Here is a 17,607-nt window from a genome sequence, read left to right as displayed (position 1 = left end):
CACTTCCTGACGGAAGTTTTCTCTTTCTTGCTTTCTTCTTTTACACAGTCTAAGGAATGAGGGGCGGCGAGCATGAGGAACAGGTAAAGCTGTCTCCCGGAAACGTCTTATGCTTGTACCTCAAAATCTACAGAGGACAACTCAGAAAAGAACGCTGCTACTTCACCGGAAGCCGTTAAGGAGGCGGTGAAAGGGCCCGGCTTGCCCTCCGATGGCAAGTTCAGAATTGCCTGTTGTTCTGATGGAAAGCGATCTGTCCGCATCGCAGGCCCTCGTTTCGACTACGAGCACCCGCGGGAGCGCCGCGTTCCCGGACGGCGGCCCGGGACAGCCGTGGCCCCGCCACCCAGACGCGCCCACCGCCGCGCCCACGCCGACAGGCGACGCGTCCAGACGGGGGTGGGGCCGGGGCCGCAGCGCCGGACTCCCGCCCGCGCCCCGCAGCGGCGGCCGCACCCCGGGGACGCCGACTGCTCCCGCGGCCGCGCGGAAGCGACCACGCCCGGCGACACTGCGCACTTACTTTTCTCCCGCTCTGCGACTCCTTCACTGCAATTTGAAGATCCTCGAAACTCTCCACAGACGACAACCCGCAGACAACGCAGAAGCCAGCCTTCGCCGGGCGGCCTCGCCGGGGTCGCAGCCCGGTGCCCGCAGCGTCCCGCGCACCCGCAGGGGCTGGAGGCGACGTGCGGCGGCCCGGCGCCCACCTCCCTCCGGCCGGCGTGGCGGAGGCGTCCCCGGCCCCGAGGGCGTGCGGGGCTCTGCGGCCGCGGCGGCCGGGCTCCCGCCGGGGCCGAGGGCAGCAGGCGCTTTCCGGCCGCGGCCCAGCGCGCAGGCCCTCGGAGCCCGTGTCCAGCCGCCGCGCACGGCGGGGCGCGGGGTGGGCGGTCCTGGGCGGCACGCGCGGGGGCGGGCGCACGTGGGCGCCGGCGGGGGGGCGCGCAGAGCCGGGCGCGGGCCCGGCCGCCCCGGGCGGGAGCAGGTGCGCGCGGCGGCCGGCGGGGCGTGGTCCTAGGCGGGGGGTGGGGGTCCCACGCAGCGTCCCCGGGGCGCTCAGCGGACCCTCGGGAATAGCGTGTCACTCTGTTTGTGGGTCTGGCACCTTCCATCCTCTCTTCCCCCGAAGGGACCTGCCTGGAAATCTCCCCTCACCCTTTAAGTCCTCCCGGGCACCGCTCTCCCTATACAGCCCCCCCCCCCGTCCCCGGTGGTCGGACAAGCTCCCCTGTTTCCTGTTCTCCCGCTGCCTGCATCCACCACAGACACAGCACGATGCGCTTCAACCGTTACCGTGCGCCTCCTGTACTAGACGAAGCCCGAGCAGGATGAGAGGATGCCTTACTCATCTTTACGTCTCAAATGCCAAGCCCACTGCCCAGCACACAACCCGGCGCACTTAGCTAAGTCAGAGAGAATAACAAGGTCACCGAGAGGGGGATGCTGTGTTAGAGATTCGGGTCCACCGAGGCACGACCGGTGCTCTACGTCTGGAACCATCATAGCCTGAGGTCTCAGAATAGCAGTGATGATGTTGACAGCTCACCTTCGCTAAGCGCCTTCCACGACCACCACGCCGAGCCGGTGCGATGAGCAGGTGCAGAGCAGAGCTGGATGGTGGCATTTAACCTGTTTCTTTTTTGACCAACGACTGTGAAGACTGGTCTGTGCTTCATCTGACCCTGAAGACAGCACTCATGTTTTCCTGAACACGTCCTGGTGTTCAAAGCATCCCAGGTGCTTCCATCAGGACAACGGGGAAGTTTAGGAACTGGGAGGCTGCGCTGGTCTCAAGACGTTCTGCCTCAGATTGCAGTGAAACACCGCATCCCCTAAGCAAAATGCTCACCTGTGGTGACGGTGGGCCAGCAGGTGCATTCAACCTGACAGCCACCCTCGGTCCGTGGACCGCAGCAGCTCCTGGGGCTGACAATGGCTGGTGTCTCCTGGGGGACCCTGGGGAGTGGATCTGTGGCATAAATTACTGCCACTGACATTCGACGGGGAACGAGTTTCCTTCTTGTTGAGGCTGCCCAGACAGGAGGGCCACCAGCCCAGGGGCTCAGGTGCACACGGACTGAGGAGAACACACTGGCAGGCCTCACCGTCCCTGCTGTGATTTACGGAGCTCATAATAACTGAGTAGGATTGAAAAGGCAAACAATTTTGCAATCAAAATAAGTTCTTACTGTGGAAGCACACGTCTGTGTGTGGAGTTAACCGCACTGTCAGCCTCCCGCACAGCGTCAAGAACGGATGGCTCAACAAAGCCACCTCCAGCTCGGCCGCCCCGCGTGGCTTTGACAATCCCATGATTAAAAATATCAGACACACCTTGAAGTTGGGAAGGATGTGCTGTGAACGGCATCACAAAGCTCCCCACTGTCCACACGAACACCGTCCTCTGAGGAGAAGCAGGTAATTATCCTGAAGGAAAGCTGCCAGCAACAGTAGCAGCGTTTTTTATGGAAGTCCAGCGTTCCAAAGCCTGGTCAAGCTGTGCAAAGTGTTTCCTTTTTTCCAACACTGATTCAAGTATGTTAGCAATTTGTTATCTGGGGGAAGGTATGAAATGCTATCTCTTGGACCACCTTGCTTTAATGGTAAACATTAAAACAAAGTGGATATTATTACATCCCTGTGGCTATTTCTTACCACAAGAATTGAACTCTCAGTAATATTACAGTGAAAAGTAATTCATGCTGTGTCTATCACTCTTCAGCTTGTGAGAATCCTGTCCAGTTCAATATTACAGACACAGGAAGCTTTTCACTCAGAGTCGATCATCTTTGACATATTGAATCTTCTCCAGATGATGGTGTAAGAAGTTTAACCTTAAAGGGCAATAACAATGGTCATGAACAAATATTGAAAACTACATAAGAAAATTAATCAACCATATCCATATCAGTTAATTCATTTTTAAGAATATTAAAAGTATACGAAAATTTATATGACACAGGAAGAAAAGTGTATGACAGACAACAAAAACAGTAACTTTTTAACACTGTTAAATATTCCAAAATTGAGTTGGAAAATGTTATTAAGGAGAAATAAAAGAGTTGAAAAGCTTTAAATATACAAAGGTGTGTGTTTTTCATATTATCAACTATATATTATATTAATACATATTATGTATTGTATTATATAATGCAACATAGTATTAAGTATTATATATTTATGAATGTATATATATGTATGTTTATATACTTCGCAATATGTGGGTCCAAATATCATTCCACATCTGGGTGTCACAGTAAAATTAAAATTAATTACAATACTTTAAAAACTGACAATATATACAAACGAGATTGCTTCGTTGTCCTAAAAAGTTCACTAACATAAAAAATTTCGAGAAAAAATACCAGTGGTGTGACTACTGCAGGCAAGAGGGCTATCAGCGTCGCTGCAGAAAGAGCTTCCCCGCGGAGGGACGGCATACAGCGGCCACCATCCGCACACCCCCACTGCTGTCCCGACCACAACACTGACCTCCAGAAGCCAGTGTCACCTTTTCTAGTCAAAAAACAAACAAAAAAACACATTGGGTTGTCGTTACATTAGCTAAAGATATTTGAAAAAAAAAGAGACAAATTGATTTGATTTCTCATTCAAGGAAGGACGTGAATAAAAAGGTAAAAAGGTCACAGGCAAATGACATAATGGGCAACATTTGCAGTTTCTAAATGGGATGCAGAAAACACTCGATTTCGTACGAGGAATGCTTGCAATGCATTAAGGAAGAATATATTGTATATAGGCAAGTTATAAAAGAGAAAAACCACAAAGTTAATAAGTATAGAATAGATGCTCAAAATCACGTATAACCTCAGAAAGAGAAGTGTATCCAGAAACTACCCCTTCACCCTTATTCCAGCAAAAATGGGGAACTGACTGACGCCAAGCTTTGTCAGGGCTGATGGGCACGGCGGACGGGTGAGGAGGCAGAGTCCACGTCTCTATTTCTGAAATTTTATTTTAGTGATTTTGCAGGGTGTGGCTTTTACTTAGTAAAATGATGTCTGCCCACACCCCCTCACCCAGCAAGCCGGCCCACAAGTGTATCCTGAGACCCTCTCACACAGGTCCAGCAGGGGGGTGAACAAGAATGTTGACTGCAACTTTATGCAAAACTCTATTTAAGAAAGCTGCCTATTTCTAAGGAAACCAAAAAAAAAAAAAAAAAAAAAAAAGGCAAAGCCCCGAACAGCACTACAGATGCTTGTAGCTGAACTCATTTATTTCAACCACTGATTGTCAATAAGGCAAAACCTCCTCCACCCATCTGCACAAAAAGAGCAGCTCTGACGTGCAGACACTCGGCGCGCGCTGAGAGCATCCCCACTGGAGGACACAGCAGTCAGTCATCACCACCTGTCCGCCCTGCTAGGACCACGGCTCAGGGGTCAGTGCCGTCTCCTGGAGTCTGCCTACGAGAGGACTCTCACCTCCAACAGGAACCAATAAACTGAGAGAAAGGATCTTATTTTGTATAAACTTATGACAATCATCTTTGTAAATGGCCACCACTAAGAATCAACCAGCGGAGGTCTACAGCTCTATAGCCAGATTGCTGACAAAGCGTAAACTGATGCCAGTTACACTGGCCAACTCGAGACGCTTCCAAATATGGAGGTACTTGTTCTCATGGTGGCAGACTCTCCTTGCAGTCTGATTGATTGGTTTTTAATTTTAATGTGGGATCAAATACACTGAGCCAGAGTAACTCATGCATGTTGAATTCCATTTATCCTTACGTCCCTGGCTCCACATTTTTCTGGCTGTGAATACATCTTGCATTCCATAATTTTTAGTTCCTAAGAAAACCCAATATACATTTGCAAATTCTTGCTTTTTCTGTTCCCTTTTGGCATTGGTATTTTTGCCATTCGATAACCGTTTAACATAGTTTACACCAAAGAGCTCAGATTTTTAAAAAATTAAATTAGCTTGGATTTAATATTAACATGTTTAACAAGAAAGCCTCTAGAAAGACCGGCGGGTTGGGAGGTGAATCCATTAGGACCAGGAGCAGAAGCTGCCCAAGGACTTTATTCGGGTGCGGGAGGGGCTCAACATGCACCAAGGACGCCGAGAGCGAAGCGCCCCCCAGACCCCTGCTCCCTTGTGTCCATTTACCACAGAGCTTCCCTGACGATTTCCCTTCACTTAGAATTTCATTTTGTGCTAAAAGAGGATTCTGCCACTTTAAAAAAATGTTAAAACCAGTGGAATTATTAGAAATAATTCCATTTGAAATATCAGCCCCACAGAGGAGGGCCTGGGGAAGGCCCCAGACCCGAATGCTGAAGCTTGAAACAGAGCAAACGACAGTGACGTTTCTAAATGAACGACTGCTTTCTGTGTGATGCTTCCATGTCCACAAACACACCTAGGGTAACTCGTTTAAACTGTGCTTTATGCTCTCACAAAAAGAAATTACTTATTTCTTCCCGCAATCACAGATACCTGCTTTTGTCCAGGCAGCTCCTGGAGGTGGGCCGCCCGCAGCCTCGCAGAGCCATTCGGCTGCGTGTCTGTCCAGCAGCACTTGATCCTGGAGGCTCACTGTGAACTGCGGACGAGCGACAGAGAAGTTCTAAAACTATGTCACAATTTTAAATTATTTTATAATTTTTTATTCCAAGGGAAACACGGAAATCTGTTTAAATATGCTGTGTAACTAGAATGTATTTCCAATTATTTACGACGAAGGATTTCCGAGGGTGTAGGAGCCTGCGTGTGCCTGCCTGCGGGGAACGCAGAATGACACGGGGCTGGTTGGGGAAGTAGGAACGCAGGGGTCAACGAGGAGGAATTACTTCTAAATCTCGTGGGCGCTGCGTCATACGATTAAATCCTCACCATGATTATTTATTAGCTGTGATAGACACATTTAAAACAGAAATCATACTTGAATCAACAAAATCTCCAAACTCTCACCCACAGTAAACTTTCAAACCCTTTGCTCTACAAACTTCAGAATGAAAAACCATGAAGATGAATGCTCTTCATTTCATGTTAAGATGAATGTTCCTCCACTATCTGATAAGATCCCTTTGAATAAGTCACATTCAAGTCAAATTCTAGAGATTTCCATCTATTCAGATCTTTTACGGTTGAGTTTGTTTAGCGGACAGCGAGCAGCTGCATGGACAGCTGTAAAATCTGTCCACGACTCTCTTACTAACGTGGAAAACAAATCTGCAGGGGCCGCTTAGCAGGGGGTCTGCCATGTCCGGTGACCCCTAAGCATGACTTTCCAAACGCCCTTCTGAGATGGCCTGATGATCCTTCCCCTTCGCGGTCCTATCCTTTTGCTGTCCCTGCCACTCCTGGCCCCACCCACCACCTGGAAACAGGAGAAACATGACAAAATAAAGAATATTTGGCAAAGTGGATCTGTTTCAGGTTTCCTGTTGTGCGCAGGGAGTGACACTTTTGGAAAGCCTCCATTTATAAGGAAGGCTGCAGGCTAAGTAACTCTGGGAGTAGATAAAACCTTAGGTCACCCCAGTCCATGACAGCCCCCGGGACTGCCTGCGAGGGACTAGTAACAAGGTCCCAGAAATCCGGCCCGGAGCACAGCCCGCAGTCTGCGGCCTGACGTCCACGGCTGAGGGAAGGCAGGCTGGGGGTGAGCGGACGACTGTCAGAGCTGACACAGCAGGACCGTGTGGGAATCTAGGTCGCCCACCCGGCCTGCTGTCCTTTCGGGAACATTCACAGGCTCTTCATTTTTGTTCATTGCAGGTGACTCTCACCTGCAATGAACAAAAATACTTCTCCGTTGAAGAACGGACTCAGGACGCAGAACAAGCGAGGTCGCAAAAGCAGGCGGGAGTTACGACCAGTCGCGGAGTCAAGGCCCCAGCGCTGGGAAGTTTGATTTCAACTTTTTAATAGCAACTGGGACGCACAGATAGCCAAGTCTGGGGGGGCACTGTTATAGTCAAAGGGCTCTCACACACACGACGTGTTTTTGTAAACCTCCTGAAGCTCTACATCTCACCGAAAAACAGAAACACCACTAAAATGGCCAACTTGCTAGGTCATTGAGGAAACTCTGATCCACTGGTGAGAAATCCCGGAAGACCTGCACACCTCAAGGCAGGAAGCGTGGGCTGCAGGAACCCGCCGGGCAGCATCCCCGGGCCTCCCGCGTACCCTGGTGGCCCGGTCCCACCCCCAGCACCAGAACAGCACGCGCTCAGGTGAAGCGCTTTGCTGCTGCATTCAAACCCACTCTTCTGGTGGGTTTTACCAGGTCTGTGGCCTCCACGCCTCACACAGAGAAGCACTTTCATTTACACTGCTGACGACCAGAGTCCTGTTCACCCGAGTGCCCACACCACGATTCACATCTTTCCTTGAAGCCTTTTTTAAATTTTATTTATCGTTTGTTCAGCCCGCCTAGGGAAGGAAATTAATCTGCAGGTAACTGTGATCCTGGCTTAAAAGGACATCAAAAGAACTAAGGAAAGTTGGTAGAACACCTGTTAAGATGCCACCAGAAGGGAACATCTTAAAACATCTAATCTGTGCACTAGTCAAATAAAAGCAGCCTGCCTCTTTTATAAACGTACTGAATGATTAATGGACCATTTCAAGACCAATTAAAGACTCTCGGCACACAGGGCTGCGAGTCACACAAGCCTGGGGCTGCAAGAGACAAAGGACTAGCAGATGGTGGCTTCAGTGCCGACTGGCTGGCTGAAAGGAAACCCGAGCATCCTGGAGCCTGAGAAATTAACAGGCCCCAAAGGTGATCAGAGTTTAAACTGCAACAGATGCAGATGAGCACACAGGAGAAACAGAACCTAAGTCAGAAGCGGAGAAGCGAAGGACCAGCTCGGTGTGGAGGAAAGGAGCCAGCCGGTGCGGGGCAGAGGTCTGATGAGGCCCCACGCTTCAGAAACACAGCCATTAAACATAGAAAAAACTCAACCAAAACAAAACCCCAGCACCATCTCTCTGAAAGCATTTTTCAATCTCGACACATTGAAAGTCTAAAACTAATGTTTGGCTCCTTTAAAAGTAATTTCCCCCAGGACTTACCAAGGACTCAAAAAAAATTTCACTTCTGCACCTTCTCAGAGCGCAGAAAATGTTTTTCACGCCATTAACATTTCTAGAGGAAAATACAGGTTTTCTGCAGACACACCAACGGAAACAAGAAATAATTGATCTACTGCTGCTTGAGGAGTTGGTGCTGCCAAACAGTTCAGTTCAGAAAACACTGCCTGACCGCTGGCTTTGCCAGGCTGGTGCAGGGTCCTGCCTGCTGCTGGGTCCACTCCCGGACCCACAGCCGCCCGACCAGGACTCCAGGAGGCTGGGCAGGTCCCCGTTGCCAACCTTTTCTTCTGGGTTTCTCAGGGTCCAGTGTTTTTGTTTTTTTGATAAGAGAACATCTATGCAGATGTGTTAAGTAAAACAATACAATCTCTTAACACAGGTATGAGGGCTCCGTAGCGTGTTGTATGAAGGGCCCATCTTCCAAAGGTTCATTTGGTATTAAGCAATTTTGTTACTTTAAACGCAATTCTAAAATCATCTAACTTTGAACCCCATGGAGACCATTTGCAAAGGAATGTACCAGCCATGATGGAATCACATCTTTACCGAAGATGATTTAGTTTCCTAAATATTGTTCTAGCTGCTTCTGGCGAACACGCCGCGATGCTGGGAGGGCGCAGGGCTCAGAGAGCTGGGTGCGTGCCCGTCCCTCACCTCGCCCGGTGCAGCCCCTCCACTGGCTGCTCCTGAGTTACATGCTGTCGGAAGCCCCAGAACCTTGGAGCATTGACAGGACGGACACAGTCCCTTCCTTCATGGACGCAGAGTCTCCCTCGAGGACAAACTCCATGGGACGCTCATCTCAGCCTCCACATGATGGTGAATTCAGACAAAAGGAAGGAGGAAGAGAAGGAGGAGGGGAAGAGGGGGAGGAGAAAGGGAGGAGGAGGGGGAGGGGGGAAGAAGATACAGGCGTACATACCTTAAACATACAGAGAAATAAAGCAAGTGTCACAAAACAAAAGCTCTGTTCTAAAACTCTGAACCCTGGTATGTCAGAAGTCACCGAATGTGTCCAGACCATCTATCCTCTGACAAAACAATGCAGAAGAATTCACCAAGGCCCCTCCTCGATTTAAAAATGACACAGAATGAGCAGCAGCACCCCACCCGCAAGGGTAAAGTGCACCTCTCCCTCCCCTCCCCCTGCTCCCTCCCTCCCCCTCCCTCCCCGCCCCTCCCTCCCCTCTCCCTCCCTCTCTCTCCCTCCCGCCCCCTCCTGGCTTCCTCATTACCATGATGTTCCTTCAAAAATTCAAAGCAAGTCTCCATGGTTCAAAGTACTCCTTTCACTGTCAGCCTCATGCAAACCAAGCAGCAATCTTATGTAAAAACACTAAGTTTTGCATAAGTAGAATTTACTTATTAGCTCTTTTCCTTGAAAATAGGCCAACAAACACATTTGGTTTAATGGAGAAGGATCGATAGCCTTATGAAATAAGGCAACTCATTGCAACAAGCGTTTATTGAGTGCTTTCTAGGCACCAGGCACGGGGCCTACGTACCAGAAACATAAAGAGAAATAAATTACCATCCGTGCCCACAAACTGCAAATACCCTCCACCTACGAAGGCATGTTTAAGTGTCAGTCAGAGCACAGCTGTGAGACTCGCCTGCCGTCCACCATAACCATCATCATCATATTCACCACGGTTCCAACTGCTCTAAAAGGACCAAAGTCTCCATGGCCTAGAACCTCAGCACTAGGGAAAGTATGGCTAGTTTAGAACTCTCCTCCATCACGTCACTATCTTGATCAACACCGTCTAGTGGGGAGATTATGAACTAGAAGCCCGAGTCAGGAGCCCTGCAGCCACTCTGCGCCTTTCTGTCACTCTCATAGGCACGGCCTCTACTCCACCAGACATGGCCACCCTCTCTCCCAAATCATCCCCATGGATGTCCATCTGTGCCCTCAACTCATCCTTTCTCCAGCTGGAATGCATTCCCTCCTCTTTGAATTTAGTCAATTATTCACTACAAAATTATTTTTTATGGTTATTTCTAGGTACTGGAAATCACTTTATTTTCCTGCCAAGAAGCTTAAAAGAATCTCCAGAATTACACCGACAAACGGTTGGCTTCTAATTTATTTCTGCCCTCTCTGGAACAGCTCCTGGACACGCCCCGGACCTTCGCACTGTCGCCTCCAGGACTCCCCGTCGCTCGGAAACTTGAATTTACTCCAGCGACTTTGCTCCAACAGACCCACCTGCCAATTCTCTCATTCTGCTTTTGCTTGCGTCTGACCAGCTTTCAACTCCTCCAAGGACTCTAAAGTCAGGACAGAGGTCATTTCCAAGGGAGGAGTGAAGGCTGGTGTTAAGGGACACCTGGCTAGCTTCTGATGAAGGGACGGTGTTTCTCAGCCTGGTCCGTGTTAAACAGATGTTCGTTCCGAGCATTTGCTATATTACATTTATGTTTCATGCTCTTTCTGTATATGTATTGTCTTTCCATAAAAAACACTCAACAACAAACGGTTAAGACTTGCGGATGTTAAACATTTCTCGGCGTAAACTCTTCTTTCATTTGTAACCTTCTATGTGATGTGGTCAATGTTTTCACAGACATTTCCATCTACGGTTTAAACCCGTTCATTTTACTTCTTCCTTTTCAGTTTCTCGGTTTCCTTCCTAATGATCTGAGTTTCTTCAGTCACTGTATTTAAAAACCTTTATCTCATTCTTTCCATCAGCAAGATGATTCTTGATTTGCCCCCTTCTAAACCCTAGTCAGTGCCTTCGCAACCTTGACCACGTGACGCCCGAGTTGACGCTGTCACAAGGCAGAGCAAGCAGTCTTAAGACATTACAAGCAGTGATTTCTGTTTCTCAAGTACTCTTGAACGCCCTCCAGATGGAAGTAAATTGAAGTCTTCTTTCAACTGAAGTCTTTCTCCTGGGCCAGATGCCAGATTTAATAGTATGCATAATCACCTTCCTGCAAGCTATTTTTAACCTACATGTATTAGTTTTCTGCAAGAATTAAAAACACATTTTACAAACATGTCTGAGTTTCTGGCTACAATTAGGAATCCAAATTATACACAAAAAGGACACAAGCTATCTACAATATCTTTTAGAATATTATATGAAGAAACCCAGAAAAAATCAGAGCTGATTATACATGTGGCAGAAGAAAATCAATGAAATTTTGTGCAAGAACGAATGTGTTACTGGAATGTGAAGAAAAATTACAACGCACGCCCACGCGGTCTTCACTTGCTGCGTCCAGGTAATCTCAGGTGTGGGGCTTCCTCCAGCCCCGCAGGTGCCGCAGACAGTGTCTCCTGATCCTACCTCTGTGTGCTGGGGCTCCGGAGTAATTCAAGGACTCTCTGTAACAACAGAATTATCAGCATATTTTTAAAGTTACATAATTACAGCACCATGAGATAATGCTGAGAAAGAGCTACAGGGGATTTTCATTTCTTTCTGAAGGTTTCCACGTTGTACTGCCTTCGCCTAATGATACGCAGGCCAGTTTAGACCTGAGACCTGTATTTGACTTCAGCTTGGAGTCTGGAAGAGTCACTGCATAGAGGAATCTCCAATGAGGTAAATGAGGTATATGGTCCTGTGCTTTTATTTCTAATCATTCAATGCAACCGTATTTATGGAAGGAGTTTGATTTTACGGGTATTTCAAACCAAGTACTTAAATTGAACTTGTGATTTTGTGACACCTTCCCTAGGCAATTAGCCATCTAACTACCCGCTTCCTGCAATTTATAAGAATTTACCTTAAACCTGGTTGAGCAAAACCACGTCTCAACACAAAGGAATGATCTCATCATCAAATCATAATTGAGTGGAAAAACATGAAGGCATTTAATTTATTTTAATAAGGAAGTGAAGTGACTGATGTTCAATGAATGAGATAATATCACTCAATGTGAATTACAGAGAACAATCCACAAAGGGAAGTTTCACTTTTCTATAGCATATTTCACATAATATATATAAATTCTCTTTAAACCTTTCTACGTGATAAAACTGTTCCTTTAATAAGTGCATTATTTGAGATTTCCAGTTATTATCAAATAACATATCTAACATGTCTGGAGAACACTGCCTGGATCTTTAGTAATCTTATCCACTTCATTAGAATCCATACGATTTATCTACTAAAAATAAAGTCCGTATGATCAGCATCTTGGCTGCCCTGTTTAGAAAAATGGTTTTATTTATGTATTTATTTTAAAAACGATGTAACATCTAGAGTGTCGGGCACGATGCTAAGACTGGTGAGGAAGCAGCGATCAAAACAAGGTCTCTACTCACGGGCCTGGAGCTTCACTGAAGCAGCTGTAGTTAAACGAAGCAGAAATGTCTGCTAACAGCTTGTGTTCAACGTAAGATGAGAAATAAACGATGTTCTGACAGACTGTGAAAAGGGACTGACTCAGCGCGTGTGGTAGGGAGGGGTTAAGCGAAGCCTTCCCCAGTGCTCGTATGTAAGAGGAGGACGTTTAAAAGAAGCAGTGAAGGAGTAGCACTGCAGGCAGAGGAGGCAGCGTGCAGACAGCGCTCGGTCAGACGGGAGCTGCAGAGCTCCTGGGAGCTGCAAGGCCACGGTGACGGCCCGTCCTCGCTGGGCCGCGAGGAGAGGAACGGACGGAGGCTGGGGCGGGCGCCCAGGACCACGCCCTGCAGGAAGGGCTGAGCTTGCCCAGGATTCTGGGCTTCACTTCAGGACGTGGGACGCTAAGGACGGGTCAGAGCAGACGAATGGTGTTGTCAGATGAGTGTTTTTAAAAGCTCTCTCCAAACACAACAGACACTGCAGAGGGGAGACACCGAAGCGGGGACAGCAGATAGGACACAACGTAGTCCAGGCAAAACTGGGCGGGCGCCAGCAAGACGCCTGCGGTGAAGACGGAAGGACCCACGAGTCTGACACATGCTCGCCGACAGAGGCCAGCAGGGCATTCTTCTCAGCCTGGATGGGACTGAACTACTTTAACACAAGCTTTCAAACTACCTGCTTAGAGGAACTCTGCACCTGGTTCTTCAATGAGCTGGAGCATTAGAAAGCAAAGCCCTGTCACAGCTGTGATCTGAGGAACTCTCCGAGGACCCCAAACGTCACTCACACATACACACACACAGACACAAACACACATAGACACACACACATATGTGTGTATTTATATTCACCGATTCATATTGAAAGCCACATTTAGGAATAGATAAATAGATAGGTATTATTTAACTTATATTAAGACCTGGAAGTGAGAATCCAACATTATCTGAAGAAGCCACACTCAGCTCTGAAAGAAGAGCCTGATAGCTTTAGTGAAGCTGTCAGAACGCAGGCATATGCTTATTGAATCCAAAGTTTGCATTTTCTAAAATATACAAAGAGAGGTTGAAGCAAACGCCCCTTACTTCGGTGGTATCTGTGGTCCTGTCTTACGTGGGGAAGAAGTGTCTTCCTGAGCAGTGCATGCTAGTGCCTGTCTGGTCTGAAGGTGAGACCCCGAAACCACTGACTGTCAGCGCCGAGCGGCGCTGAGGCGCAAGTGGAGACTGCGATGCTGGCCGCGATGTCTTGTGATCTTGCTGAAAAATGCTGTTCCCCAATATTCCTCCTGTGAAACTTGGAGGTTGGATCAGATGATCCGCAAAGACTCCTCCAGCTCAGTATACGATGATAAAAAGTTCCTTAAGTGAAAAATGCATACGATGGACAGGAGATTGGCCACACTTTCAACTAAATCCCTTAAAAGCACTTCTGGTACCAGGCTCTTCCAGAAGCAGGTTTAGACAGCAAAATTCACAGGCAGAGGGCAAAGAGAGGCGCGCCCGCTTCCTCAGCAGGAGGGGGGCACGCCCTGCAGCTGCTCCCCTGCGGTCACTGCAGCATGGCTGTCCGCGGGGTCCCCGGGGGTGTCACCCGTCCCCCAAACCTGCATTTGCCCCCCCCAGAGGGGACAGCCCCTCGTAAGTGCCCCAACACACAACGGCAGAGCCACACACCCAAGCGCTGAGACCCAGGCGCCTGGGTGGGCAGGCGGGCAGGAGTCACCTCTGTGAAAAGTGACTGCTAACGTCTATTTTAAACCCTTTGAGTTCAAGTATTTAATTTCTCCTAATTTACCTTCTCTGTCGCGTGTTCACTCCACTTCCAGTTACCAACCAATAGATTAAAACAGCAGCTTCCCTGGTAGCGCGTCTCAGAGTAGACACGTTTCCACACTGACATTATTTCTGTAAAGCACCGTATTCATTGGTTATAAATAAACAATTGTAAGGTGAAATGAGCACACATTTGTTTCTTGAAGGCGCTCTTGCACCAAATGTCACACCGGGTGTGCTGAGCAAAGACAGCTTCCTCCTGCCGGCATTTGGTCAACACTCGCGACACGGAAGCCATCACTCACTCGGGTCCACTCCCTGCTCAGTGGGCAATTTCAAAGGGAAAAAAAGCATCGGGTAGACTAATCTCTTCTATTTTAAAATAGAGGAACACATCACTTGACTTACGAGCTTCCTTTCATGTAAAGGTCCCAAAGCACTTTTTGAAAAGCACCTCTTCAGTTTCCCCAGCAGGCGTGTGAGGGACGTGCTGGCCATGGGTTGGAAATGGCAGGGAAGCATCCACATGGCTTGAGTGAAGTGGCCCGAGAGAGAAAGACAAACGCCAGACACGGTCACTTACATGTGGAATCTTAAAAAAAGGACACAAAAAACTTACTTACAAAACAGAGACAGACTCACAGACGTAGAAAACACACTTGCAGTTACCGGGGGGAAGGGGGTGGGAAGAGAGAAACTGGGACTTCAGGGTTTGCAGATACACACAACTACATATGAAAGAGATAAACAAGGTTTTTCTACATAGCCCAGGGAACTGCATTCAGTACCCTATAATGGCCTATAATGAAAACTAACATGAAAAGCAATACATATGTATGTGTGTGTAAGAATCACTGCGCTGTACGCCGGGATTAACACAACACTGTGCACTGACTGTCCCTCAGTAAAAAGCAAAACAGAAGCAAAGCCAGCGACGAGGCCTGGGCGGTGGGGTGCACCGCTGCGACCCTGCCCCAGGTCCTCTCCGGCGGGCATCCGAGGCAGGACCCTCACCCGATGGCTGAAACTGAGATCGTGGTGCTGAGGGGAAGGCGGCGACAGGAAACCCGCAGCGACGCACGCAGACGGGGCGAGGAGACGGCGGAGTGAAGGCCGAGTCCCCGGGCCCAGCAGCCCGGCGCGCGGAGACCCCGAGGACCGGGGCGGGGTTTCTGCTCCGTTTGTTTGATGAAGGGACCAGCCAAGCCGACCCCCACACGGGAGACCAGGGGCGGCTTCCGGGGTCTGGCCAGAGTCAGGCTGTCTGTGGAACTTCTCTCATCTCTTTTTTACTAAAAAGCCAAAGGAAAAGGAAGTCTTGGAAATCTTCAGATTTGCCAGCAAGGAAATTACTGAGAACCAAGGAAAAGGACCGTCTTCAACAACCCTCTTGAACGTGACTTCTCAGAGAAGGCAGGAGAGCTCGGCGGGCTGTCCGCGTCCTCCTGCACCTGCGGCTGACTCGCCAGGACTGTGATGCTCTCTCACGGCGCTCGGAGACCAGGCCCTCCCTGCTGGGGACCTCTTTATTTTGGAGAGAAACATGGGGTTGCGTGCAGAGGCACGTGCTTGCACCTACAGTCTCTGTGATGAATCCAGATGGGAAAAGCGCCCAGCCTGGGTTTTAGATAATCTGCTGTTATGCAAAACTCTGAAAAATAAAGGTTAACTTTTTAGCTGCAACTCAGTAACAATGAGTTGAGGGGACAAGTTTTTTCACGATGAGAAAGGGCAGATGCAAAGCTTCGTGTCGGTTACACGAGCCTTCGCTTTCAGGGCCGTGTCCAGCACTGCACTGGTGCTTTCTCCTTGGTCTTTTGAGCTTTGTGTTTTATTGAGTTAGCAATTACAAATGCTAAAGAGAAATCCACAAAAATAAGTCTTTAAACAGATAGGAAATCAAGGTTGATGTCTTCATGAAAAAGAAGTGCCCAACAGACATATGACTGCGTCCCGCCCCTGGGCATGTACCCCAAGGGAGCTCTAATTGGAAAAGACACCTGCACCCCAATCTTCACAGCAGCAGTATTTACAACAGCCAAGACATGGAGACAGCCTAAGTGTCCATCAACAGAGGACTGGGTAAAGAAGCTGTGGTATATCTATACAATGGAATACTACTCTGCCATAAAAAGTAATAAAATAATGCCATTTGCAGCAACATAGATGGACCTGGACATCATCATTCTAAGTGAATTAAGCCAGAAAGAGAAAGAAAAATATCATATGTTATCACTCATATGTGGAATCTTAGGAAAAAAGGACACAGATGAACTTATTTGCAAAACAGAGGGAGACTCACAGACACAGAAAACACACTTATAGTTACCAGGGGGGAAGCTGGAGGTGAGGGAGGGTGCACTAGGAGTTTGAGATTAGCAGATACAGACTACTAGAAACAAAACAGACTAACAGCAAGGTCTACTGTACAGCACAGGGCACTACATTCAGGATCTTGGAACAGCCTGTAATGAAAAGAACGGGAAAATGAACGTAGGTGTGTAACTGAGCCACCTCGCTGTCCACCAGACACTAATCGAACACTGGAAATGCGTGACTGCAGGAGCCTGCAGATGAACGTGATGAAGGGGACCTGGCAGGTCGCAGTTCTCTGTGCTTCAGCTTTCTGACCAGCCTCCATCTGACTAAACGATGGTCCCATTTGGGGCTGCTGTGGTCACTGGCTCAGCCAACGCTTCGCCTGGTGCCTTTCAACTCCAAGCCGGTCCCCCCTCCCCAGGCTCTGCTGTCCACAGCTCCTCTCCTGGTCAGATTCCTCCAGGGAAGGTGACAGAGGGAGGCAGGAGGCAGAGGAGGCCCAGGTCACAGTGTGTCACCCCCCTTCTCCCCAGACAGCATGCACTCAGCACCGCCTGGCCACACCGCCTCCTCCCGCTGGGACCAGAGAAGCTATGACCAGACTGTGACCAGCCAGGGATGGTCTGGCCTCTAGCACCACAGAATGCACCTTCGTCAGAGAGCACAAAGAGGGAGAGAGGACAAAACAGTAGTGTCTACCAGACAGAGGACCGGAAAGCTCCCAGCCACTCACATCCGCATCTGGGAAGAAATGAACACAGTCAAATGTGTCTAGAAACGTTGACAGCCAGCTGCACCCAGCCTCTCTGGGTCTTGCTAATGACCGGTGTCCCTGCCTCAGAATTAAATCAGGTCACCCGGACATGCTTCCCCATCACTCTTCTTCTGTTCATAGCCTCAGCATAGCTATTTTATCTACTGGGGGTTAAGGTAAAGGGGCGCACGCAGGGCCATTCTTTCTGTGGGTTTGGAAACTTGACACACATCTGAGTAGATGTGAATTTTTCCCTGATTATGCAGCCGAGCAGGACCCTCTGGGGCCTTCCCAGGACAGACCACCTCCCCATGTCCTCCACCTGCTTCTTGTCTGTAGGAAAACTTTAATCTCCCAGGCCTTTCCCGAGTTC

General features: G+C 48.8%; 1 protein-coding gene and 1 long non-coding RNA gene across 2 annotated transcripts in view; both read right to left on the bottom strand.

Annotated features, from left to right (window-relative positions):
* LOC140690289 (uncharacterized) overlaps nt 1-1,659 on the bottom strand; it is a 103,063-nt gene extending 101,404 nt beyond the window's left edge. Inside the window, exon 1 of the long non-coding RNA XR_012065507.1 lies at nt 1,547-1,659. This is a non-coding gene — a long non-coding RNA (uncharacterized lncRNA). The remainder of the gene's footprint in view (nt 1-1,546) is intronic.
* Nucleotides 1-17,607, bottom strand: part of LOC116285969 (uncharacterized) — a 208,711-nt gene that overhangs the window by 136,259 nt on the left and 54,845 nt on the right. The gene's annotated exons all lie outside the window — the stretch shown is intronic.

The sequence above is a fragment of the Vicugna pacos genome, chromosome 29 (genome assembly GCF_048564905.1).
Source record: "Vicugna pacos chromosome 29, VicPac4, whole genome shotgun sequence".
Lineage (NCBI taxonomy): Eukaryota > Metazoa > Chordata > Mammalia > Artiodactyla > Camelidae > Vicugna > Vicugna pacos.
Note: the sequence above shows the minus strand (reverse complement) of the source record. Positions and strands in the feature narration are given on the sequence as shown.